Below are 13519 nucleotides of genomic sequence, written 5' to 3' on the forward strand. Positions count from 1 at the left end.
TACAAACAAAGCTAGTGGAGATGATGGAATTCCAGTTGAGCTATTTCAAATCCTGAAAGATGATGCTGTGAAAGTGCTGCACTCAATATGTCAGCAAATTTGGGAAATTCAGCAGTGGCCACAGGACTGGAAAAGGCCTATTTTCATTCCAATCCCAAAGAAAGGCAATCCCAAAGAATGCTTAAACTACTGCACAATTGCACTCATCTCACACGCTAGTAAAGTAATGCTGAAAATTCTCCAAGCAAGTCTTCAGCAATACATGAACCGTGAACTTCCAGATGTTCAAGCTGTGTTTAGGAAAGGCAGAGGAACCAAAGATCAACCTGCTAACATCTGCTGGATCATTGAAAAAGAGAGTCCCAGAAAAACATCTATTTCTGCTTTATTGACTATGCCAAAGCCTTTGACTCTGTGGATCACAATAAACTGTGGAAAATTCTGAAGGCGATGGGAATACCAGACCACCTGACCTGCCTCTTGAGAAACCTGTATGCAGGTCAGGAAGCAACAGTTAGAACTGGACATGGAAATGGAAAAGGAGTACGTCACAGCTGTATATTGTCACCCTGCTTATTTAACTTATATGCAGGGCACATCATGAGAAATGCTGGGCTGGAAGAAGCATAAGCTGGAATCAAGATTGCCAGGAGAAATATCAATAACCTCAGATATGCTGATGTCACCACCCTTATGGCAGAAAGTGAAGAGGAACTAAAGAGCTTCTTAATGGAAATGAAAGAGGAGAGTGAAAAAGTTGGCTTAAAGCTCAACATTCAGAAAACTAAGATCATGGCATCTGCTCCCATCACTTCATGGCAAACAGATGGGGAAACAGTGGCTGACTATTTTTCTGGGCTCCAAAATCACTGCAGATGGTGATTGCAGCCATGAAATTAAAAGATGCTTACTCCTTGGAAGGAAAATTGTGACCAACCTAGATAGCATATTAAAAAGCAGAGACATTACTTTGCCAACAAAGGTCTGTCTAGTCAAGGCTATGGTTTTTCCAGTGGTCATGTATGGATGTGAGAGTTGGACTATATAGAAAGCTGAGCGCAGAAGAATTGATGCTTTTGAAATGTGGTGTTGGAGAAGACTCTTGAGAGTCCCTTGGACAGCAAGGAGATCCACCCAGTCCATCCTAAAGGAGATCAGTCCTGGGTGTTCATTGGAAGGACTGATGCTGAAGCTGAAACTCCAATACTTTGGCCACCTCATGCGAAGAGTTGACTCATTGAGAAGACCCTGATGCTAGAAGGGATTGAGGGCAGGAGGAGAAGGGGATGACAGAAGATGAGATGGCTGATGGCATCACCGACTCGATGGACATGAGTTTGAGCAAACTCCGGGAGTTTGTGATGGACAGGGAGGCCTGGCGTGCTGCGATTCACAGGATCGCAAAAAGTTGGACATGACTGAGAAACTGAACTGACTGAAAAAATAATGATATACTATTTATAAGCCTGCTATTTAGAAATGGGAAGTAAAAAATATTAGGATAAAGAGATGTGTTCAGTCACTCAGTCATGTCTGACTCTTTGTGACTCTATGGACTGCAGCTCTCCAGGTTCCTCCATCCATGCGATTCTCCAAGCAAGAATACAGGAGTGGGTTGCCATTTCTTCCTCCAGGGAATCTTCCTGACCCAGGGTTCAAATCCATGTCTCCTGTATCTGCTGCATTGGCAGGCAGATTGTTCACAGCTAAGCCACCAGGGAAGTCCAGAATAAAGAGATAATATAGCTTAAAATGATTACCTGTTGGTTGTGGAAATAACTGGTAAGGAAAGATGAGGCAAGCCACTGATATTTTTTGTTTTAAACCTTGCAATTGTATGTCACTTCTGAAATGTATGTTCTTGTTTAGTCGCTAAGTTGTGTCCACCTGTTTGTGACCCCCAGGGACTGTAGCCTGTCAGGCTCCTCTGTCCACAGGATTTCCCAGGCAAGAGTACTGGAGTGGATTGCTGTTTCTTTCTCCAGGGGATCTTCCTGACCCAGGGATCGAATTCACGTCTCCTGCATTGGCAGGCAGATTCTTTACCATTGAGCCACCTGGGGAGCCCTCTAAAACGTATGAAAGTGAAAATGTTAGTCGTTCAGTCCTGTCGTACTCTATGCAACCCCATGGACTGTAGCCCGTCAGGCTCCTCTGTTCCTGGGGTTTTCCAGGCAAAAATACTGGAGTGGGTTGCCATTCCCTTCCCCAGGGGGCCTTCCAACCCTAGGGATCGAACCCGGGTCTACCACATTGGAGGCAGATTCTTTACTGTCTGAGCCACCCGTGTGTTATTTCGAACAGACAAGGAGGGAAGGGAAAAAGGAAGGAAGAAGGGAGGGAGGAAGGGAGAGACGGATGAAGCGGGAGGGCAGGAGGGGGCGAGAGAGAGAAAGAGGAAGAAAGAGAGAAGAAAAGAGAGAGAGTGACGGAGGGAATGAAAGACGAAAGAAGAGTTCCGAGGGGGCAGACCCTATAAATAAGTAAGAAACATATAAAAGACCTAAAACTCCAACAAAAGAAGATGAACAAAAGACATGAAAAAAAAGACGAGGCAGCGCAATTACAGCATGTAATAGAATGATTAAGACCTTCACCCCCGCAGAATACATCAACTGCTTGTGTATGTTATGAGGATGCTGGGATAGAGACAAAGGGGTGATATTTTCCTCTTAGGAACTGAAATCTCCAACTCTTTGTCATTACAGTGAGAATTCAACACCCAACCTCACTTCCATTGACGCAGGAGCACATGATCCAGGCTGATCAGGGCTACCTCTTGCTTCTGTAGGAAGCGATTGGTTCAGGGATGGACACATCATTGATACGGATGCTGGGGGAGGCAGTGTGTCTCTTTTTCCTCTGGTTTCCTTCGCTCTAACCTGGGGTTGCTGGGGATCATCTTTGCTGTCATGCCACTAAATCTTCCCGGAATACAGCAGGGGTAGAGGGAACTGGAATGTAGAAATAGTCTCATATTCAGGATCATATTGTACCTAGATTTTATCTTGCTTGTATTATATGTCAAGAATCCCCTAGTTACCTCTGCCAATGCATCTCTTTGGTGCTTTGGGTAGTTTGATCCGGCTTCTGCCCTCTGCCCCCAAGCATTCTCAGCAGCACTGAACCTCAGCCCCCTTCTTCAGCCCCTTCTTTGTGCCTGGCTTGTTCACACAACCAACGTCAGCACCCATAATGCTCTTTCATGAAAATCCACATTCAAAAAATATTCGGAAACCTAGTTTTGAAAGCTAATTAATATATTATCCTATTTGGAGGGATCTGAATGTTGATATGGCATGAAATATAGGTGAATATTATGGTGTTCTTTTTAGTTGTCATTTTTTATATTTAATTTACTTATTTCCTGGAGTATAGCTGATTTACAATACTGTATTAGTTTCAGGTGTACAATGATTCATATATATATATATATATATTAAGATTCATTTCCCTTATAGGTTATTACAAAGCATTCAGTGTAGATCCATATGCTGTACAGTAGGTCCTTGTTGGTTGTCTATTTTTTTTATGATTTATCTGTGTTTGACAGTTCTGGGTCTTCATTGCTGTGTGGGCGTTTCTCTAGTCGTGGAAAGTGGGGGCTACTCTCTAGTTGTGGTACGTGGGCGTCTCATTGTGGCGGCTTCTCTTGTTTCAGAGCACGGGCTCTAGGGCATGCAGACTGCAGTAGCTGTGACTCGTGGGCTCAGTAGTTGCAGCTCCTGGGCCCTAGAACTCAGGCTTAATAGCTGTGGCGCTCGGCTCCTAAGAAAGTAGGATCTTCCCAGACCAGGGATCTTCTACATCAGCTGGTGGGTTTTTCACCACTGAGCCACCAGGGAAGCCCTGGTTATCTAGTTTATATAGAGTACTGCATAAATATGAATCCCATACTCCTAATTCACCCTTCCCTGCTTTGTTATTCATTTATATTTTCTTTAAAAATTTTTTATATATTTAAGGTGATGATTTGATGGTTTGATGCACATGTACATAATGGAATGATCACCAAGGTCAAGTGAATTAGCATATCTTCCCCAGTACCATTTGTGTGTGTGCAGTGAAAGCACCTGCAATCTATCCGCTTAGTCAATTTCCACTTTAAATCCGCTCTTACTCACCACAGCTGTCTTGCTGTACACTGGATCTCTAAACTCTTTGATCCTTCATAAGTGCAACTCTGTGCCCTTTGACCAATCTCTCCCATTTTCCTTACCCAGCTGGTAATCACTGTTCTACTGTTTCTATGTATCTGACTTTTTCAGATTCCACATGTAAGTGGGATCATGCAGTTTTTTTCTTTCTATGTCAGGCTTTTTTCTCTTGGAGTATATCCAAGGATGGAAGGAATGAAATTTGTCCACTGAACTGTGGTATATAATACAATTTCTCCAACCATCCACTGATGAACACGTAGGCTATTTCCATGTCTTGGCTATTATGAGTACTGCTGCAAAAAACCTAAGAGTGCAGATTTTTTTTTTTCAAGATACTGATTTAATTTTCTTTAACTATAAAGCCAGCATAGGTATTGGTGGATGAAAGTACAGCTCTATTTTTAGTTTTTAAAGAAATCGTATACTGTTCTCCATTGCAGCTGCACCAGTTTGCATCCCCACCAACAGTATATAAGAGTTCCCTTTTCTCCATACCCTCACCAACACTCTCCTTTTTTCCATCCTTAGGATATTTTAACTGTCTGGCAATCTAGGTGATAATTAGTTAAGCTTCATAAAAGATAAAGAAGTCTACTTTAATTCTTGCAAACAACCTGAAATGTTAGCAAAAGCTGAGGCTACCACTGTCATTGACCTTGTGCTTGAATTAAAGAACTTATTTCAGTCAATTATTTGTATCTTTTTGGAAATAAAACCATATGTTTAAAATGTGTGAATAGTCAAATAATTGATTTTTTTCTTCCCAAAATTCAGACATATGCCACTTATCAGTACTATTTGAAAAGTAACAGTATTTTTCAACTACTTCTCTCTTTGATCATTTTTTCATCCCTCTTTGTTGGTCCTTTCATGGACCAGAACCTGGTGGTCCGGAGAGTAAGAGAGAAAGAGGCTGACATCCCCTGGTTTACGCGGAAAGCCAATAGAGCCCTGTTCTTAGGGCTCGCGCTGCTGCGCGGAGGCACCAGGCGCCCTCTCGAGTGGGTGAAGGCACAGTGCGCCTTCTCGAGAGGGTCTTAGAAGCCCAGGCAAGAAAGTGAGCTCAGCGGGCCTCCGCGCTCCAAGGAATTAGCCAGAAATAGAGAGACAGAGAGAGAGAGAGAGAGAGAGAGAAGAAAGAAAGAAACACACGGGGACCAAACCTCTGATGGAGCAAAGGTGTTTTAATCAACATGGCGTGGGCATATATACTGTAGTTATTCTCAGCAAAGATAAAGATTAAAATTCCAGACTTACAAAACATAAGATGATCCCTATCAAAGAGAGATTGCAAACAATCACCTTTTACCGTATGGCTCATAAAAAGGAAGAGGGTACTTATCACCGTAATGAGAAATGCCTGGATTCCTCAGCCCTGGGAAAGGCGTGCCTCTCCTCTTAATTCCTGAATATTCAGGAATCAATAAGGCCAGAGGGCTCCTGACAGGTCCAAAACAGCACACAGGAAGCCCCTTGTTAAATGCTTCCTGACACCTCCTATCATCCTGTCATTGCTAGAAATTTTAAGCCAGCTGGAGATAATCTTTTTGTTGTTTCACATTTTTTCTCTACCTCCTCTTTCTCCAGGGTGAGGATCTTAATTCTGAGCTGGCCATGGTGACTAGGCATGTGTGAGATGTTTTCTTTGGATTGTTACAATGTTTGTACAGATCACTTTTCTGAATGAACTTTTCTTGCTAAAAAGCAAGCAGAAACTGTAGTTAAAGGAGCATTAATATATAAGGCATTTTGTGATCTCTGGACTCATCCTATTAATCAAAAAGAAGTCACTGAATTGAACCTCTTAAAAATTTTTAATTGGAAAGTTCTCAGGAATCAGCTGTAATATAAATTCCCAAATGGAAAAACTGAAGATCAGCAAAACTGAAAATGCACTTAACTAGATAAATGCACTTGTGTTTATTTTGCACACCCTGATTATAATCATAAAATATCTGCCATGAATAGGGTGAAATTTTTGATAACTTGGTACAATTGTACACATTTACTGCTGATGGAGTCTTTATTTAGATTTTATGAACTCTTTAAATTCTCAGTGACTTAGCCTGAAACATTTTCTTTGTGAATGAGTAGCTTTCTATTCACCAGTACAGCATTTTTGCAGAGTACTGTTGTCACACAATCTCCTTCCTGTGTCAGATGAAGGTCAAACTCAGGAACTTCCTGTTGTGGTTGCTGATATTACTGCGGAGCCGTCATTACTGGAAAGATAAAGGTCAACCTGGAACTGAGCCAGCACACATGGTATGTGGAAGGAAATGTCAGAACCAGATGGAGGACAGTGGAATTTATATCCATGATGTAGGGGTGACCCCATCACTCTTGAATGGTTCTGCAAATTGGCAATGAGGACATCTCTGTGTGTAATTAATGCCAGTTCTTCAGCATGCAATATTTGTGACAAGTTCAATTATGAAGCTTTCCATGTTTAAACTTTTCCAGAGTTTAAATTCAGTGGTAATTGCTCCTAACTCCTCACTCTTAGGATTCATGCTGCCTCAGAATTCACCTTCAGAATTATGAGAGAAAGAAGAAAAAGAGATTTGTTTTTCTTGACAATTAACCTATAAGCATGGAAAAGTTATCCTCCCCCCTTCTTCACTGCCTCATTTTGACATCTTGCTCTTTCTTCACATCACAGAGATGTCTAATAATCAGTATTAGTGTTTTAAAATAGTAGCCCATATACTATTGAAATAAAAAATTGTTATTTTTAAGGAAAATATTTCCCAGAGTCACTGAAAGAAGAATCACAGAATACCAATTCTTAAGTGCAAAGTGCTAAGATAGTTTTCTCTGATAACAAAGCAATCTGAGATAGATTACCATGCATCCTGCTCCTAGGCTTTCTGAGCCTGGAGACTGTACTAATGTCTATTGAAGCCTCTTTCTTTGACTGGAAGATATTTGCTTTACAATGTTGTGTTAATTTCTGCCATACTACAATGTAAATCAGTATTTACAGATGCCCCCTCCCTCTTGAGCCTCTCTCCTACCTCCGCCTCCCACGCCTCTAGGTCATCACAGAGCACCAGGCTAGGCTTGTGTTACATAGCAGCTTCCCATTATCCGTTATATACATGGTGGTGTTTTTATGTCAATGATACTCTCTCAATTTGTCCCACCCTTTCCTTTCCCTCCTGTGGCCACAAGACCATCCTCTATGTCTGTGTGTCTACTCCTGCTCTGCAAAACAGGTTCATCGATACCATTTTTCTAGATTCCATACATATGCATTGACATGTGATATTTGTTTTTCTGACTGACTTCACACTGTATAACAAGTTCTAGATTCATTCACCTCATTTTAACTGACTCAAATTCATTTCTTTTCATGGTTGAATAATATTCCATTGTATACATGTACAACTTCTTTATCCATTCATCTGTTGATGGACATCTAGGTTGCTTCCATGTCCTGGCAAAGAAGACAGACAGCCAACAAACACATGTAAAGATGCTCAACGTCACTCATTATTAGAGAAATCCAAATCAAAACTATGATGTGGTATCACCTCAACATTAAAAATGGCCAGTCAGTTAAAAACATTAAAAAAAAAATGGCCAGTCAGAATGGCCATCATCAAAAAATTTACAAGCTGTAAATGCTGGAGTGGATGTGAAGAAAAGGGAAATTTCTTGCACTGTTGGTGGGAATGTAAATTGATACAACCATGATGGAAAACAGTAAGGAGTTTTCTTTAAAAACTATTAATAAAACTAATTACTGTTTTTCAGTCACTAATGCGTATCAGACTCTTTGCAATCCCACAGACTGCAGCACTCCAGATTTCTCTGTATTCCACTATCTCCCTGAGTTTGCTCAAACTCATGTCCACTGAGTCGGTGATGCCATCCAACCATTTCATCCTCTGCCACCCCCTTCTCCTCTTTTCCTTAATCTTTCCCAGTCTTATCCAATGAATTGGCCATCAGGTTGCCAAAGTATTGGAGCTTCAGCTTCAGCATCAGTCCTTCTGATGACTATTCAGGGTTGATTTCATTTAGGATGGACCTGTTTGATCTCCTTGCAGTCCGAGGGACTCTCAAGAGTCTTCTCCAGTACCACAGTTCAAAAGAATCAATTTTTGGTGCTCAGCCTTCTTTATGGTCCAACTCTCACATCCATATATGACTACTGGGAAAACCATAACTTTGACTATTTGGAACTTCATCTGCAAGGTGATATCTCTGACTTTTAATATGCTGTCTAGTTTTGTGATAGCTTTCCTTCCAAGGAGCAAGCATCTTTTAATTTTGTGGCTGCAGTCACTGTCCACACTGATTTTGGAATCCAAGAAAATAAAATCTGTCTCTGTTTCCACTTTTTCCCCATGTATTTGCCATGAAGTGATATGACTCAGCAATCCCACTACTGGGCATATACCCCAAGAAAACTATAATTTAAAAAGACAATGCATGACATACCCCAATGTTTATTGCAAAAGCCTATTTTTGAATGTTATCTCTATCAACAAATCATTCTTATCTCTAAGTCTCTTCTTAATCACAATATAAGTATACTTCCCACCTTATATAGTTCTCATAGTAGGGGCAAGCTTAGGAAGTGCACTTTATAAAAATCTCCTACTTTTTAAAGTAGTTGTCATTCCATTACATTCTTTTTTGAAGATTAAACAATCCAAATGCTTCATTATTTCTTAATGAGCTTTATCATCCTACCCATAATTTTTAAATTAATTTTTATTGAAGTATAGTTGCTTTAAAATGTTGTGTTAGTTTCTATTGTACAGCAAAATGAATCACCCATGCATTTACATATCTCCTCCCCTTTGCACTTCCTTCCCATTTAGGTCACGACTGCATAGCACGGAGAACTCTACCTACCCACAATATTGATCTTCCTTTTCCAGCCTCTTTTCAAATTACCCAAACTGCTCTTAAAATATGGAGATCAACATTAAGAGCATACAAGTATAAGGAAATCAGTGCTTACTCTCATCTGGCTGACTCCTCTAAGTAGGAGTTCTTTAATAACCCATTGCTGACTCACAATGAACTCAAGGTCTATTATCAGTTGCCACCATTTTTTTAACCTGTGGCCCTGATGCCTATCTAGTCAGTGATTTACAGAATTACAATAGTGTTTGGTTCAGAACAAAGTGTTGGGAGATACATGGTAAAAGCTTACTTTATTTCTAGCCTGATATTAATGATGTATTGTACCCCCCTTGTGGAAGTGTCAAATTTCTTTATCCTACATTGGTGAGTATAGCCTCATTAAGAACACAAAATGTTTAAATACTTCAGGAAGAGAAGAGCTATTTGTCAGCCAGCTTGACATTGTTGTGTAGAGATACCTCCTCAATCAGTAGAAATAGACCAGTGGTTGTGTTTAACAAAAACTTCCAATCTGAGATTCTCTTCAAGTTTCATATGCATTTACCTGCAATTTGTACTTTATCACATTTATAACACACATGTATGTTTATTGTGTATCTTCAGTGTGCTAGGCAGTGTGTAGAAAGGAAGCATAGTTCTAGTCTTTGCAAGATTTGGGGGAAAAAAAGGCTTTGCAAAATTGTAGCATGTCACAAACATAATATGCATCTGTATAAATATGGTCACATGTGTTTACAATATATAAATGCTACAATTCTACTTTTCTATCTTGGCACTTAAAATTTTTTTTTTTCTCATTAAGTTGTTTTTGTTTAGTTGCTCAGTTGTGTCCAACTCTTTTGCAACCCCGTGGACTGTAGCCTGCCAGTCTCCTCTGTTCATGGGATTTCCCAGGCAAGAATACTGGTGTGGGTTGCTATTTTCTTCTGCAGGGGATCTTCCCAACCCAGGGATTGAACCCGTGTCTCCTGCCTTGGTAGGCAGATTCTTTATCACTGAGCCACCAGGGAAAGCCCACTCTTATTAAGCAGATGCAGGTAGATATAGAGAACAGTATCAGACACATGAATCAAAATTTGAGACTCACTGCTTCCCAGACTCATACTTTTTCTGAAATGAGCTTGAATTTTAAAAAGATTTTTTAATGAAGGAGGAATGATGTTTTAACAGATGGCAGATGGGAACTTGCTCTAGGTTTTTGAAATAGCATAAACTGTCCTATAAAGTATCTATAGAAAGAGAGACAGAAGGGGAAGGGAGTGTTGTTTCTTGACTAGTGCACTGGAAACAGGTGGGGGAAGTGATCACGGTGATACAGGTAGCTAGCTGGGCTGCGGAGAGTGACGTGGACATCCGGACTGACTGGCAATTCAGGATAGGGCCCCATCGAGAGCTGTAAAGGAGGAAGATCATTCTTTTGCCCAGCAAATGAAGAACTAGCTATTTTCTAAGGGAGAAGAGATAGAATGCAGAAAGTGAAAAGAGGAGACTTAGCATATGGTGAACATTCAATCCCCTAGAAAGCACTGCAGCAGCCCCCTCTGACTTCTAATTATCAGCTAAGCATCATCCTCTGAACTGAGTGCAATGAGAAGCTGGTTTAACTGAATAATCTTTACTTTCCATAAACACACACCCATCAGCACCCCCACACAGGCATGCTTCAAGTCCACTGTGCGGTGCTCACCCTGGTGAACAGGAGAGGCTGGCCCCAGTCCTAGGGAACTTGTAGTCTGGGGAGAGACAAGAAACTAAGTAAGTGAGCAAGCAAATATCTAATCAATTACACTATTAATAAGTGGTGTGAAGAGGAGATAAAGCATGCAGTAAGAGACTATTGGGAAAGGTTGTGGGGGATGATAAAACTGTTTTGGACAGCATCATATTAGTAGAAGGTGCCCTGGGGAGGATATATTTGAGATTAGTCATGAGATCAGAGAAGTCTGCCGTGAGAAGAAAGAATGTTTCGGGTAGAAGGACCAGCCTCTGTGATGACCTTGAAGGGAAGAGCTCAGTGTGCTTGAGAACCTAAAGCAGGCCAGTGTGGCTGGGGCAGGACTTAAGAAAAGGAACAGGAGAGACGAAGCTGGGCCTGATCGCAGTCCTGTAGGCCTTGACAAATTAACTTTATTTTGCTCTACGTGAAGTGGGAATCATTAGAGTGCTTTTAACAGGAGTGTGACATGTTCAGACTTACATTTTAAAAGACTCTTCTGGCTGCTATAGTGAAAATAGCTGTAGTAAAGTAGGAAAGATTATACATAGACATTATAATAACTTAGGCAACAGTCATTGACGCAGCGGCAGCTGAGAAGAAGAGAATCAAGACAGTGTTGTTGTTGAGTGGATAGGACTTGAAAATCGATTAGACATGAGTGCTGAGAAAGGAAGAGGGATCAGAAACAGCCCTGGGCGAATGTTGGTGCCACACAGGAAAAATTGTGGAATAGATACAGCAAAAAAACTGGTGACTGACGCCAGTCAGGATGGCTGCCATCCAAAAGTCTACAAGCAATAAATGCTGGAGATGGTGTGGAGAAAAGGGAACCCTCTTACACTATTGGTGGGAATGCAAACTAGTACAGCCTCTATGGAGAACAGTGTGGAGATTCCTTAAAAAACTGGAAGTAGAACTGCCATATGACCCAGCAATCCCACTTCTGGGCATACACACCGAGGAAACCAGATCTGAAAGAGACACGTGCACCCCAATGTTCATCGCAGCACTGTTTATAATAGCCAGGACATGGAAGCAACCTAGATGCCCATCAGCAGACGAACGGATAAGGAAGCTGTGGTACATATACACAATGGAATATTACTCAGCCATTAAAAAGAATTCATTTAAATCAGTTCTAATGAGATGGATGAAACTGGAGCCCATTATAGAGAGTGAAGTAAGCCAGAAAGGTAAAGACCATTACAGTATACTAACACATATATATGGAATTTAGAAAGATGGTAATGAAAACCCTATATGCAAAACAGAAAAAGAGACACAGATGTATAGAACAGACTTTTGGACTGTGTGGGAAAAGGCAAGGGTGGGATGTTTTGAGAGAACAGCATCGAAGCATGTATATTATCAAGGGTGAAACAGATCACCAGCCCAGATGGGATGCATGAGACAAGTGCTCAGCCCTGGTGCACTGGGAAGACCCAGAGGGATCAGGTGGAGAGGGAGGTGGGAGGGGGGATCGGGATGGGGAACACATGTAAATCCATGGCTAATTCATGTCAATGTATGACAAAAACCACTACAATATTGTAAAGTAATTAGCCTCCAACTAATAAAAATAAATGAAAAAAAACTGATGAGTATTGTAGGCACTATATTTGAGATATATATGAAATTTGAGGGGGGAGGAGCCAAGATGGCGGAGGAATAGGACGGGGAGACCACTTTCTCTCCTACAAATTCATCGAAAGAACATTTGAACGCTGAGCAAATTTCACAAAACAACTTCTGATTGCTAACAGAGGACATCAGGCACCCAGAAAAGCAGCCCATTGTCTTCGAAGGGAGGTAGGACAAAATATAAAAGATAAAAAGGGAGACAAAAGAGCTACGGACGGTGACCCATCCCGGGAAGGGAGTCTTAATAGAGGAAGTTTCCAATCACCAGGAAACCCTCGCACTGGCGGGACTGGGGGAAGTTTTCGCATTCTAACTGGGAGGAAAAATTAAACAAGGCCCACAGATTACGTGCCTAAAAGCAACTCCCAGCAGAAAAGTACCCCAGACATCCGCACCCGCCAGCAAGCGGGGGCTGAACGGAGAGGAGCGGGCGGCATTGCTTAGGGTAAGGACCGGCCCGAAGACCCTGAGAGCAATCAGAGGGAGCTTTTCTAAACTGTGGGATAGCAAGGGACAAAATTAACCGGCCCGAACACACTGCCGGCTCTTTGCAAAACAAAGGGACTGAGAAAGTCCAGAGAAGAGCCGGCCCATCCCCGCTGGAGGTAGGAGGCGGGGGGGGGGGAGGGGAAAAGGGCAAACAGCCCGTAAGAAGCCACCCCCTCCCACACTGCAAACAGGCCCCCGGTTCCTATCTAAAGACTTCCTGAGACCCGACTGGCGGCACGCGCTGGGGCTGCAGAGGGAAAAAGCGCGCCGTATCCGGGGAGATTGTGCCCAAGCCTCTGGCTGCCTGGGCCGCTCAGGCCGGGGAAGGCACAAAACGCAGGAGCAACCGAATCTGCGCTTTTGTGGAGTACCCGAAAACCGGAACCGTACTCAACGCAGGGCCCGCTCCATATAGAGCAGCCGGGAGCCTGAGCAGTGTAGATGGCGAAAGCACTGACACCCGTGAGCGGGGCAAACCCAGTGTGGCCGGAACACGGTGAGCGCTATCCACACAGAGCGGTGTCTGTCTGCAGTGCCCAGCCCTCCCCGTAGCAGGACTGAACTGAACTAGAGAACCTAAATAAGAGATCACCTCCGCCCGCCTGTGTCAGGGCGGAAATTAGACACC

Source organism: Odocoileus virginianus, chromosome 19 (genome assembly GCF_023699985.2).
Source record: "Odocoileus virginianus isolate 20LAN1187 ecotype Illinois chromosome 19, Ovbor_1.2, whole genome shotgun sequence".
NCBI lineage: Eukaryota > Metazoa > Chordata > Mammalia > Artiodactyla > Cervidae > Odocoileus > Odocoileus virginianus.